Raw genomic sequence first — 14,123 nt, 5'->3', positions numbered from 1 at the left:
GGCAGCGCGCGCGTGGGTGCACCTGTTTCTCATTGTGTCTTGGGAGCGTCCAAGAACGGGTGTCTGTGTCCGCACCAGTGTGTGGTCTCTGCAAGTTTGGGTGGTGCACGAGTGTGTTTGAGGGTGTCTGCATGTGCGTATCTGTGTGAGTGTGTGACAACGCGTGTGTGTGTCCTTGATTTTCATGAGTGTTGTGTTTTCAAGGATCTATATTGTGTAGGTGCCCGTGTCCTTAGAATACAGGAGTATCTCTGTTTTGTCATTGTGCTTGTGAGTGTGCCTATTTGTGAGCATTTAAATGTACTTGTATATGTATCAGAGTGTGATGAATGTCAGTGAAGGAGGATATGGGAAAAATTGAGTATGTGTATTTATAGAGTGTGACGGCTTGTAGCTGTGAGTGTGTTTGAGTGGCTGTTACTGGATATATCTGCAAATATATTTACATTCCTGTGTGGATTTGTGATGTCAACAGTATTGGTTGGGGGCGGGGCTTCACCTGTGTGTAGATGGGGATTATATATTTGTATCCAAGTGCATTTGTATATGAGTCTATGAGTGTGATTGTGTGCAATGGATGTCTATGGGGGGAGACATGGCAGAATGTGCCTTGTGCATACATGTATATTTACATGTAAGTGTATTGTGGGTGACTGCATTTGGCTATATGGTGTGAATCAAGGTGGTGTGACAGGGTGTGTAAATCGTGGAAGGGGATGTAATTGTGTAAGAATGTCCATTTCTTGGATGCATTTATGAGTGTGCGTGCATGTTAAGTCCTTTCAGTCGTGTCTAATGCTTTGAGACTCCATGGACTATAGCACACCAGGCTCCTCTGTTCATGGAGTTCTCCAGGCGAGAATAGGTTGCCATTCCCTCCTCTAGGGGATCTTCCTGACCCAGGGATCGAACCCATGTCTCTTGTGTCTCCTGCATTGGCAGGCAGGTTCTTTACCACTAGCTAGCGCCACCTGGGAAGCCCTTTATGAGTGTTTGTGCCTATTTCTGTAGGAACTGCAGATATGTGTGAGCAAATCTGTGTGTGGTATGAGCCTGATTGTGTATGTTGGAATGGAGGTGTGTCTGTATGTGTGACTATATGTGTGTGAGCTCAGGTATTTGTGTACATGATGCAATTGTGTGGATGTTACTGGGTGTACTTGTAAATGTCTGAGTGCCTATTGGTGGATATTTGTTTAATATTTGCTTGTGTGTTCCATAGTGGTTTTTTTGTGTGTGTCAACTGTGGGCCTCCTAACTGTGTGTAATTGTGAACACAGGCGTGTTTGTGAATGTTAGGTATTTGTGTAGGTCTAGATGTGTATATCAGAGTGCAGTTTTGTGTGTATAGTAAATGTACGTATATGCTTGGGTTTATGTTATCTGTTTATATGAGCATTGACCTGTATCACTGAGTGGATTGTGTGTGTATTTGTGTGTGTGGAGCTGGTGTTTACCTCTGTGGGTTTGTGGATATTGCACCTGTAAGAGTGTGTGTATCTGGTTTCTGAATGTAAACTGAGTGCCTGAACATATCTCTTTATGTATAAGTGCTTTTGTGGGTGCCTAGTTGTGAACATATGGCTGTAGTGTGTGTGTAGGTGTATGTGTGTAAGAAGTCATACTTTGAATGGCTTTGTGGGTGAGTAAGGGTAAGTATTTGTGCATCTAGATGCACTTGGGTGTCATATATAAATAAGACTGGTGGGTGAATTCCGTGTAAGGGAACGTAAGTGAGTCTGTGCATTTGCAACTACAGAGGGGTTTCAATCTATAAACACACACACAGAACAGTGTTTTCTTGACTGTGTAAAATTCTGTGAGATGAAGCTGACTACAGCAAGTCAGTATCTTGACAACCGCCGCCCCATAGGGGTCCCTGAGCCCCATCCTTTGTAGAAATTGCCCATCCGCTTAACATACAAGGTACAGGGGTGCTTGAGGCGTGGGTCTCCTGGTCCAGAGCCTGTTGGGGGGCAGGAGGTGGGTGTGCCCAAGGGAGGGGAGCTGGGGCGTGGGCCCTCCTGTCTGGATGTGCCCGTGCAGGAGTGGGTGTGGGCGCACTCACAAAGGGGCCAGTGTGGATGTGTCTGAACACACGTGTGGGATGTGTGTGGCGCACGTGCCCTGGCCCCTTTCCCAACCCCCTGCTCCTCCCGCCTGAAAGACATGGATGAGTCCTTTTTCCCTTGGCTTCAGTCCTTTTTCCCTTGGCTTCGGTGTCCCCATCTGCAACACAGTCAGGGGATCCCAGGCTCCGGGGCTAGGGAGGTGACCTGGCGGGGACGGGCGTGCCTGCGTGCCCTGCCCCTCCTGGGAGCGTGGCGTGTCCTGCCGGGGCACACGTGTCTGTGCTTTCCTTGGGGAGGTTCTCATGACCTTTGTGGACCCCAAGGGCAAACACGGGTGAAGCCGGTGCCTCCCGCTTGTGGGCACTCTCCCGGGGGACACATTGTGACCAGGCAGCCAAAGGCTTTCCCGCCTTGGGAGGCGCCTCCGCTAGCCTTCAACCGCCCGGGGTGGGAAAGGCAGGGGGCTTCCGGTGGTGTAGCGAGCCGGAGCCAGTGGCCTCCTGGCGCCCAGCCCCCACACTGGGCGGACTGGAATGCCTGGCTGGGCTGGACCGCCCCACCCACGCCTGCTGGAAACCACGTCCCACCTTCCCCCCTGGGGGCTTGTTCCTGGGGCCCGGGCGGCTCCAGACATACTGACTCTCCAGTGTGCACCAGGCGCCCCATCTTAGGAGCCCCCTCCCGCCCTGCCGGCTTCTTTGCCTCCAGCCTCCTCGCTCACCTGCAGGCCTGGCTCTCAAGCCTCTTAACTCATTCGATGGGCCCCGGTTATTAAACGGGGGTGGGGTGGGGATGACTTAGAGGCTTTCTAGGTCAAGGGTTCCGAACTAAGTTTAGGAAACTGATGAATCCCGTAAAAGCCATCTGCAAAATTCTGTATGTGCAGTGCACTTTCGGGGATTGTGCTAACAGATAACAATTTCTGAGAGAACGATATGCCCAGCACAGTCTCACTTAATCCTCACAACCACCCTAGCGTAGTATCATACCCATTTCACAGACAGGAAAACTGAAGCAGAGCACCATGAAGTCAGGTGGCAAGGAGAATGTAAGGAGCCTTTGAGCCCAACCACCAGGATCCAAGTTGCATCTGCCTAACAATTATGCTGCCCTTCCATTCCAAGGCTGGCGCACATTCTCCACATACCTATGAACCTTCAAATAGAGTTGGGTGAGGCCTCTAGTTTTGGGGATCTCAGAGTGGAGGAAGAAGTTTGAGGTCCCTTTTTTGTACCTGCAGCCTATATAGCAAGTTGTGGTGATGGGATTCAGGTATGGTCAGTGATTCTGTCCTCCACATCCCCACAGTATTCCCATGGTGGTACCTCTGAAGTTTGGCCAGAGTAGAGGGAGATTATTATCAGACCTCTAGGGGCCTCCAGGAGACATTTCTGAAATATTTCAAACTAACATCTTTTAAAACTAAAACACCATAGTGCATTGCCCAGGGTTGTCCCTGTCCTCATGACACTTCCATGCAGAGGCAATAAACAAATCCATCAAAGAGATCATTTCAGCAAGGGACACAATAGTGAGGCAGGAACAAAGGAGGGGGGGACCTGGAAATAGCCAGGGTGGGGGCTTCTTCAGTTTGAGACTAGGAGACTTTTTTGAGGAGAGGGAGATGGAGCTGAGACAGAACTGATGACCCAGAGCATTCCAGACAGAGAGAGTTGCCTGGGCAAAGGGCAAGGAGGGGTGGGGAGGCAGGTAAAAGCTTGGTGCTCAGGACAGGTCCCTGGAGCTGGTGTGAGTGAGGCAGGTAGAGGAAAATGTTAGAAGGTTTTGGAGTGCTCCTTAAATTCTCTGAAACGCAGACCTTTTTTTTTTTTTTTTTGCAATCCCTAAAATGCAATAGAAATTAATTTCTAGGAAAATAAGATTGAAAATGAGATTGAAAAAGACATGCATGGGAATCCCCAGGCAGTTAGGACTTCCGAGCTTTCATTGCAAGGGGCATGTGTTCGATCCCTGATCCAGGAACTAAGATTCCACAAGCCATGTGGCATATGGCCAGAAAGAAAGAAAAAGGTGCTTAGAGCCAGAAAGCAAGGAAGAGCTGACAAGGATCAAGGATGAGAGGGTATCATCCACAGGAGACAACTAAAAAAGTTCCCAGAGGACAAAGCCAGAGCTATCTGGACAACAAAATTAATCAAGTATTGGGGGACTTCTGTGGTGGTCCAGTGGCTAAGACTCCAAGCTCCCAATGCAAGGGGCCTGGGTTTGATCCCTGGTGACAGAACTAGATCCCACATACCACAGCTAACACCCAGCACAGCCAAATAAAATAAATATTAAAAAATATATATGTATAGTATTGGATTATAACCCTAGGAAGACGATTTCCCTAGTGGCGCAACGGATAAGAATCCGCCTGCCGATCCCTGGTCTGGGAAGATCCCACATGCTGCAGGGCAACTAAGCCTGTGCATGCCACAACCACTGAGTCTATGCTCTAGGGCCTGCAAGCTGCAGCTGCTGAAGCCCTCCAGCCTATAGCCCATGTTCCACAAGAGAAGCCACTGCAATGAAGAGCCCGTGCACTGCAATGAAGGGTAGCTCCTGCTTGCCACATCACAAGACAGCAAAGCAGAGAAGACCCAGCACAGCCAAAAAAAAAAAAAAAAAAACACCCAGGAAGAAAATAAATGTCCATGAGTTTGTAAGCGATACACAGAAATGATGGAATACATTAACACATGAAGGACAGGTGTGGAAGGTTTTCAGATAATTTATGTAAGTACTCCACCCCAAGGGATGGTTAGAACTGCACACAGTGGGTTCCTTCCAGAAGGAACAGTATGTAAAGAAGGGAAAGAAAGAGTAACTTTTCAGTGGAGAAAACTGTCAAACATGCTACGTCACCTGGCTGGGTGTTCAAGGGCAACAGTCATAACTGTACTCTCGATCATATGCACTCTTGAGATGATGTGATTAAAATGGCACTCTACCTCTGATCTTTCTCTCCCCAAACCCATAACCCTAGTCTAAATATGAGGGAAAGAATCCAAAAAGTTGAAAGGTATCCACCTGTATGTGTGCATGCGTGCTAAGTCGCTTCAGTCGTGTCCCACTCTTTGTGACCCTATGGACTGTAGCCCGCCAGGCTCCTCTGTCCATGGGATTCTCCAGGCAAGAATACTGGAGTGGGTTGCCATGCCCTCCTCCAGGGCATCTTCCCAACCCAGGGATCGAACCCACGTCTCTTACATTTCCTGCATTGGCAGGCGGGTTCTTTAACACTAGTGCCACCTTGGAAGCCCCATCTTCCTGTATACTTGGCCATGATCCTCAAAACTCTCAAGGTCATCAAAGACAAGGGGAGCTCAAGAAACTGCCCCAGCCGAGAGAAATCTAAGGAGATATGTCAATTAGATGTCATGTGGGCTCCTGGACCAGAAAAAGTATACTCTGGGAAAACTGAAGAAATACAAATAAAGCATGAACTTTAGTTAATGATAATGTATAGATGTGCTGTGCTTAGTTGCTCAGTCATGTCCAGCTCTTTGTGACCCCATGGACTATAGCCAGCCAGGCTCCTCTGTCCATTGGAATCTCCAGGGAAGAATACTGGAATGAGTTGCCATGCCCTCCTCCAGGGGAGCTTCCCAACCCAGGGGTCAAACCCAGGTCTCCCGTATTGCAGGCAGATTCTTTACCAGCTGAGCCACAAGGGAAGGCAAGAATACTGAAGTGGGTAGCCTATCCCTTCTCCAGGGGATCTTCCTGATGGGATATCCTGCATTGCAGGTGGACTCTTTACCAGCTGAGCTACCAGGGAAGCCTTGGTTCACTAATCCCAGACTAGGGGAAGATGTTACTTCCGCTAGTTACTGGGGAAACTGTATGTGTGTGTATTGGGCAGGAAATACATGGAAATAGTACTGTTTGCCCAGTGTTTCTGTAAATTTTAATTTGTTCTAGAAAAGTCTGTTCATTAAAATAAAGAGTTTGTATGGAAAAGAATCTGAAAATGAATATTTATATGTGATTGTATAACTGAGTCATTTTGCTGTGCACACAAAATTAACACAACATTGTAAACTATTTGTTGTTGCTCAGTTGCTAAGTTGTATCTGACTCTGTGACCCCATGGACTGCAGCATGCCAGGCTTTCCTGTCCTCCACTGTCTCCCAGAGTTTCTCAAATTCAGGTCCACTGAGTCCATGATGCTATCCAACCATCTCATCTTCTGCCGTCCGCCCCTTCTCCTTTTGTTTTTCAGTCTTTCCCAGCATCAGGGTCTTTTCCAATGAGTCAGCTGTTTGCATCAGGTGGCCAAAGTATACATCAATTTAAAAAATGTTTACAAAAAAGAATTTACAAAACATGCAAAACACAAGCCCAATAGTCCATGAAATGACTATGGCAAGTTGCTATAAAGTTTCTAAACACTTATTCTTTCCTTTTAGAAAAAAATATCTATTTATTTGTCTGTGCATGCATAGGAGAAGGCAATGGTAACCCACTCCAGTACTCTTGCCTGGAAAATCCCATGGACGGAGGAACCTGGTGGGCTGCAGTACATGGGGTCGCACAGAGTCGGACACAACTGAACTGACTTAGCAGCAGCATAAGTCTTTGTTGCTGCAAGCAGGAGCTTCAGTTGCATCGTCGGGGGTGTAGTTCCCAGACCAGGGATCAAACCCAGGACCTCTATATCAGGAATGCAGAGTCTTAGCCACTGGATCACCAGGGAAGTGCTTCCTTATTGGTTTCTATAGTCTCTTATCTGGATGGATAATCAGCTGGATGGGATCAGTGCTGGTCTGTGGGTTGATCTGAGCAGTTCCAGGTCACTGGTTCTCACCCTCGGCTCTGTTGACATTTGGGGAACAGATCAGTCTTTGCTGTGGGTTTCGAGCCTTTGCATTGCGGATGTTTAGCAACATCCCTGACCTCTGCCCACTAGACACCTGTAGCAGCCACCCCGCCAACTTGGAGACAACCAAACATGTCTCCAGACATTACCAAACGTCCCCCAGGCCACCTGAATCAATCACTCGCCCGCTGAAAACCATGCATGTGTGCAGGTGATGAGGTCAAACCTGTTAACAGTCCAGAAAGACCTAGGCATGTCTGTGACCTCACGGCTGTCTTGAGGGGCTTGGGATCTCCCAAACAATCCTCCTCATGCCAGGAGGACCATGGACACATGTCTTAGGAGGCCAATCCTAGGGCTTGACTTTGGGACTAGATAGAAAGCAAGGATTCAGAATGTGTTGAAGAGAGAAAATTGAGGGGTTTCCCTGGTGGCCCAATGGTAAAGAATCCGCTTGTCAGTGCCGGAGACACCGATTCCATCCCTGGTCCAGGAAGATCACACAGGCTGCAGGGCAACCAAGCCCATACAACTACTGAGCCCAACTACAGAGCCTGTGCTTTAGAGCTCACGTGCCACAACCTCTGAAGCCCGACTCACCTGGAGCCCATGCTCTGCAACAAAAGAAGCCACCACAAGGAGAAGCCCTCACCCCACAGCTAGAGGAAAGCCCGGGCAGCAATGAAAACCCAGCGTAGCCAAGAGTAAATAAATAAAATTATTAAAAAATGAGAGGGAGAGAGAGAGAACTGGGGGATTTCCTGGCAGTCCAGTGATCAGGACTCAGTGGTTTCACTGCCCAAGGTGAGGGTTCAATGCCTGACTGGGAACTAAGACCTCGCCAGCCTCCTGCCATGGCCAAAAAAAAAAAAAAAAAAAAAAGAATTGCTGATTGATGGGAGGAGGAGGACAGAAGGAGAAGGGAGGAGTTTGGAAGATGCCCATATCTTTCCCTTTCACAGCTGGGTGGATGTGGAGTCATCAGCTGAGATGGGGACACGAGATGAGGGGCCAGCTTGGGTGAGGGAGGGGAGGATGCCAAGTTTCATCTTGGGCAGGAAGAGTTTCAGGTCCTGGAGGGAGGAAAGGAGGGCATCTGCTCCTAATCTCTTACCTGCCTCGATGAGTGGTGCCTTGTGTGCTTCCACGAACGTAAAATAATCCCAAAGGGGTAATTCGGCCCCTTGCCTCTGTGGCACAAAGACACAATTTGGGGACTTCCGTAGTGTAGTGGTCCACTGGCTAACACTCCCATGCTGCAAATGCAGGAGGCCCAGGTTTGATCCCTGGTAAAGAAACTAGATCCCACATGCTGCAAGTAAGACCCAGCATGGGCAAATTAAAAAAGAAGAAGAAGAAGGCACAATAGAGACTTGAAAACCACTAAGAAGTCCTTCAGCAGGATAAACAAACTGTGAGCCATCCAGACAATAGAATACTGTTTGGAGCTAAAAAGAGATGAGCAATCAGGCTGCGGAAAGACGCAGAACGACTTTTAAAAATGCATACGACTAAGTGAAAGAAGCTGATCTGAAAAATCGATGGAGGGGGTGATTCCAACTTGAGGATATTTTGGAAAAGGCAAAGCTATGGAGACAGTAAAAGAATCAGTGGCTGCTGGGGATGAAGAGGGAACGAAGGATGAACAGGCAGGGCCTGTGGATTTTAGGGCAGTGAAAACACCCTGTGTGATGCTATAATGGCAGACCCTTGCCATTATACTTTTGTCCAAAACCCACTGAATGTACAACACCAAGAGTGAGCCCTAATGTTGACAGTGGACTTGGAGTGATAATGAACTGTTAGTGTTCACTGTAGGTGTGTTCATTGTAACAAATGCACCATGTGGTGGGGGATGTCAATAGTAGGGAGGCTATGGGGGGAGGGGTATGTGGGAAATCTGATCTGTATTTTCTGCTGTGAACCTAAAACTGCTCTAAAAGTTAGTCTATAAGAAACAGATACAGTGAGACACACATATAAAAACTGAGCAAATATTCATAAATACATACTGGGGCATTTAAAATATACCCAATGGGAAACAGGTGAGGGAAGATAAATTAGGAACTGGGGATTAACCTACACACCCTGCTCTATCTACAACAGATAATCAACAGGGATCTACTCGATATTCTGTGATAACCTACCTGGGAAGAGAATCTAAAAAGGGATGGATATATGCATATGTATCACTGAATCACTCTGCTGTACACCCGAAACTAACACAACATTGTAAATCAACTGTATCCCAATATAATTTTAAAAAACACACAATAATACCCACATGCTCACCCTCCTGAGCACCAGTATCTGTGCATGAACACCTCACACACACACACTCACGCCATACTCATTATTGATGTAGGTCAAGGCCAAAAAGATTATCTTGAGTGTGCCTGTGTCCTCTGCACGTCCTTGATGGAAAGACATTTTCTATCCACTTTGTTCCTTTCTCCCTTTCCCTCCCTCTGGAAGGAGAAGATCTGTGGGCAGGCAGAAAGGAGGCAGTGACTTTCTAAAGTGAAAGTGTTAGATTCTCAGTCGTGTCCGACTCTTTGCGACCCCTTGAACCGTATCCCGCCAGGCTCCTCCAGGCAAGAATACTGGAGTGGGTTGGCATTTCCTTCTCCAGGGGATCTTCCCAACCCAAGGATCAAACCCAGGTCTCCTGCATTACAGGCAGATTCTTTACCATCTGAACGACCAGGGAAGCCAGTGACTTTCTAAAGCAGGCTAGAAAACAAAAATCTAAGGTGATTGTGGGGTTCCCAGGTGGCGCTAGTGGTAAAGAACCCACCTGCCCATGCAGGAGACGCAGGTTCAGTTCCTGAGTCAGGAAGATGCCCTGGAGGAGGGCATGGCAACCCACTCTAGTATTCCCATGGACAGAGGAGCTTGGCGGGCTACAGTCCATAGGGTCGCACAGAGTCAGACACGACTGAAATGACTTAGCAAGGACACACACAAGATGATTGCCGGCGAAGAAGGATGAAGAGAGGCTGATCTTCAGACACTGATGAAGACTGTAGAGATTCAACACAAATGAAGGGCCTGTATCATCCTTGGAATTCATCGCTGTGCCCAACCACCATTTTCAACTCTAAGAGACACTCAGCTAATCATATACAAACTTTGGGGTCTTGCAATGGCCCCATCTGCTAAGACCCCATGGTGTGTGAGCTCCTCAAGAGTAATGGTCAGGGCTGGAGATGCCTGTGTGGGAGTCCGAGAAATTGAAGGATTGAGAAAAATGAGACACAGGTGAAGGACCGAGTGGGCAGGGGCTTCTGGAAGAAGAGGGATCCCCAGGGTCAGGGCTAGCTTGGAGTGTCTGCAGGAGAAAGAATGGGCAGTCACAGTTGATACAACGACAGAGCGGTTCAAAGGTGATTTTCGGGAAACTGGCCTCAAAGATATGTGTGTGGGGAGGCCCAAGGGAGGGAGTAGATGAGGCAATGAGATGAGAGAGTAGAAACATCACTGAAATTTCCCAGCCACCATTCACGCTTTTCCTTTGCGCTCTCCAAAGCTGTTATCCCCCACAAGTCCATCCTTCCTGCTTTGTGCTTCTGTTCCACTTCCTGTCATTCCCCAAAACGTAATCCTGCCAGCAGAACTGTAGAATGAAAAAACGTGGAAAGGAAGTGTCTTGGAGAATGGCACGCTTGTCTGCTCACTCAATCACGTCCAACTCTTGGTGACCCCATGGACTGTAACCCTCCAGGCTCCTCTCTGTCCATGGGATTCTCCAGGCGAGAATACTGGAGTGGGTTGCCATTTCCTCCTCCAGGGGATTTTCCCAGCCCAGAGATCGAAGAGCCCAGGTCTTCCACATTGCAGGCGGATTCTTTACTGTCTGAGCCACCAGGGAAACCCAAGAATACTGAAGTGGGTAGCCTATCCCTTCTCCAGGGGAACTTCCCAACCCAGGAATTGAACCCGAGTCTCCTGCCTTACTGGCAGATTCTTTATCAGCTGAATTACCAGGGAAACCCGTAACACTACATGGATGTGAGATAGTCCATTTTCACTTGCATCAGTGAAAGTCAAAGTGTCAGTCACTCCATCAGTAGATGCTTTCCAGTTGTGATCGTGTCCCAGGTCTTCAACTGTCCTCTGGAGTGAGACTTGCATCCGCTGCTGGGGATGACAGACAGTTTCTCCAGGACCACTTGGCACAATGCATCAAGAAATTTACCAAAACCATGTATTTTTATTATTTTTAAATTATTTATTTGTTCTTTTAGCCATTCAGCTTGGCTTGTGGGATCTTATTTCCTTGACCAGGGTTTGAACCTGTGCTCTCAGCAGTGAAAGCTCAGAGTCCCAATCATTGGACCACCAGAGAATTCCCCAGATCATTTATTTATTTATTTATATTTTTCACTTAAAATTTTAAAAAAATTTTATGTTGGAGTATAGTCTATCTACAATACTGTGTTAGTTTCAGGTGTACAGCGAAGTGATCCCATTATACACATACATGTATCTATTCTTTTTCAGATGCTTTTCCCACAGAGGTTAATCGCATCCAAATCACTTCTTTTTAATCCCGTATTTCCACATCTGGGATTGTTTTCCTTAAGAGCAAAGAAATAATAAATATGTGCTTGTGTATTTATTTCCTCACTAATCAGCTGGGAATAGCATAAAGAAATCACAGAGGCAAATAAAGGTGAACATTCAAGGATATTCATCCCAGTTTCATTCACAATAGTGAAAGTTAGAACCAACCTAAATGCCCAGCAGGAGAGAACCGGTTAAATAATTACGCAGCAGCCAAGTTGGCAGGGACAGAAGGAGTCCCGTGCTTTTGTTTATTTGTTCTTTCTTTTTGTTTTTTTTTTGCACACCACAAGCCATTTGGAATCTTAGTTCCCTGACCAGGGATTGAACCCACGCCCCCTGCAGTAGAAGCAAAGAATCTTTTTTTTTTTTTTCCCTTTTCCTTTCATGAAGCCCTGCAGTTTAAAAAAAAAACACTAACCCATTTTTAATTGGAGGACAGCAGCGTTGCATAGTTGTTGGTTTCTGCCATACGACAACATGAATCAGCCATACGTACACAAATATCCCCTCCCTCTTGAACCTCTCTCTTACCTCCTTCCCCATTCCACTCCTCGAGGTCATTACAGAGCACCGAGCTGAGCCCTCTGTGTTACATAGCAGTTTCCCACTAGCTAGCTATTTTACACCTGCCAGCGTGTGTAATTCAACGCTACTCTCTCCATTCGTCCCACCCTCTCCTTCCCCCGCAGGAAATATGGAATCGTAACCACTAGGCTGCCAGCAAAGTCCCAGGAATCTTGTTTTAGAGGAATATTTAACAAGCTTTTTTCTGGGGGGCTTTAAAAATTATTGAAATAGTACAATCTCATTGTAAAAAAAGGTCAAAGAATGCAAAAAGTGATGATACAGAAGTTCCACTTTTAACTGTCCCCCTGCCACTTCTTCCTAAGAGGAAACCACTGTCAATTGTTTGGAATAAATTCCCAGGGCGTCTTATACATGTACATACTTGTGTATCACTCATGTTCTTTAAAATAAGTGCAATCAGACTGTATACAATGTTATGCTTGTTTGTTTTTTTTTTTTTTTTTTTCCCACGGAGCAATACACCAGCAACACACACAGGGATTTTTCCAAGTCATTTTTTTTTAATGGTTGTGCTGCGTTCCCACAGTCTGCCATGCCCTAATTTGTCTAACTATGCCCCTATTGTCAGTCGTCAAGACTGTTTTCCATGTTTTGCTTTTACGAGCAATGGCATCATTGCAAGCAAGGCTTTGATGAGAACACATCTTTGGGCACGTATATTCCTGGGATCAATTGTTGGCTGTAGGGTGGCCAGGTGAAATGTGACGTGCTTTAAATGGTTTGTTCGACCACAGTCAAATTCCCTTCCAAAAAAGTTGCAGTAATCCACACTTCCCCCACCCAACAATGTGGCAGTGCTTATTATTCATCCAATTCTCCGTAAGATCGGATGCTTGCAATAGTTTTAATGCTGGGCTTCTCATGTGGCGCTAGTGGTAAAGAGCCTGCTGCCGATGCAGGAGACTCAAGAGACTGGGTTGATCCCTGGGTCAGGAAGATCCCCTGGAGTAGGAAATGGCAACCAATTCCAGTATTCTTGCCTGGAAAATTCCATGGACAAAGGAGCCTGGTGGGCTGCAGTCCATGGGGCCACAAAGAATCAGACACAACGGAGCACAGCACAAGTTAAAGAATGAGGATTAAAATTTGTCTGATTACTAGTGAGACTGAGCATGTTGCTGTCTTTTTTTTCCTATTTCTATTTCTAGCCGGCTTACACAGTCCAGATGTTAACCTAATTTATATAAAGAGGCCTGATGATGTAGGGGTTAGGAATATGGACTCCATGGCCAACCTGCTTTGCTTCCAGCTTGGTTGTTTACTGGCTGTGTGACCTTGGGTAAGTCACTTAACCTCTCTGTGTCTGCTTCTCATCTATAAGATAGAGATAATGATAGTATCCATCCCATAGGGTTGAGGATTAAATTACTTCATGTATACAAAGGCCAAGAAGAGTATCCAGCATTCAGTGAGCAGTTAATAAAACATTAGCAATAATTGCCCTTTTGCCATCATTTATGTTGCAAACATTTCCTTCAGGGTTGCAGCTCTGTTGGCCCTTTTGTCTTTGTTTAGTGTGTTTCCATGTCATCAAATCTGTCTGTCTTTTGTTTCATGGCTCTCAGTTTCAAAAAAAAAAGCAAACCCAGAACATTTAAACTGAACATAGAGTGGACAACAGAGGATGAGAGAGTTGGATGGCATCAGAAACTCAGCAGGACACGAGTTTGAGCAAATTCTGGGAGGCAGTGAAGGGCAGAGGAGCCTGGCATGCTGCAGTCCATGGGGTTGCAAAGATCTGGACACGACTGAGCGACTGGACACCAACAAAGAGTAAGAAACTGGGAAAGAAGAAAATATTAGCAATGTTCACCTCTGGGCGACAGAGTTCAGGCGACTTCTCCTTTCTTTATGTTTCATGTTTTCAGAATGCTCTAAGGAGAGTGTATCATGAATATGTATTTCCAAGTGAACATATATTACCTTCATTTTTATGCTTTATGTGGTTTTAAATTTTATGCTAAGCACATTGATAATCATTTTATAATGAGAAAAAGCACCCCTTAAAAAAACAAGGGAGTCAGCTTGGGACTCCACACTTAACCCATGCGGAGCCAGCAGAGGAAAG

Source organism: Capra hircus, chromosome 7, assembly GCF_001704415.2.
Source record: "Capra hircus breed San Clemente chromosome 7, ASM170441v1, whole genome shotgun sequence".
NCBI classification, from domain to species: Eukaryota; Metazoa; Chordata; class Mammalia; order Artiodactyla; family Bovidae; genus Capra; species Capra hircus.
The sequence above is the reverse complement of the archived record's forward strand: the minus strand, read 5'-3'. Positions refer to the sequence as shown.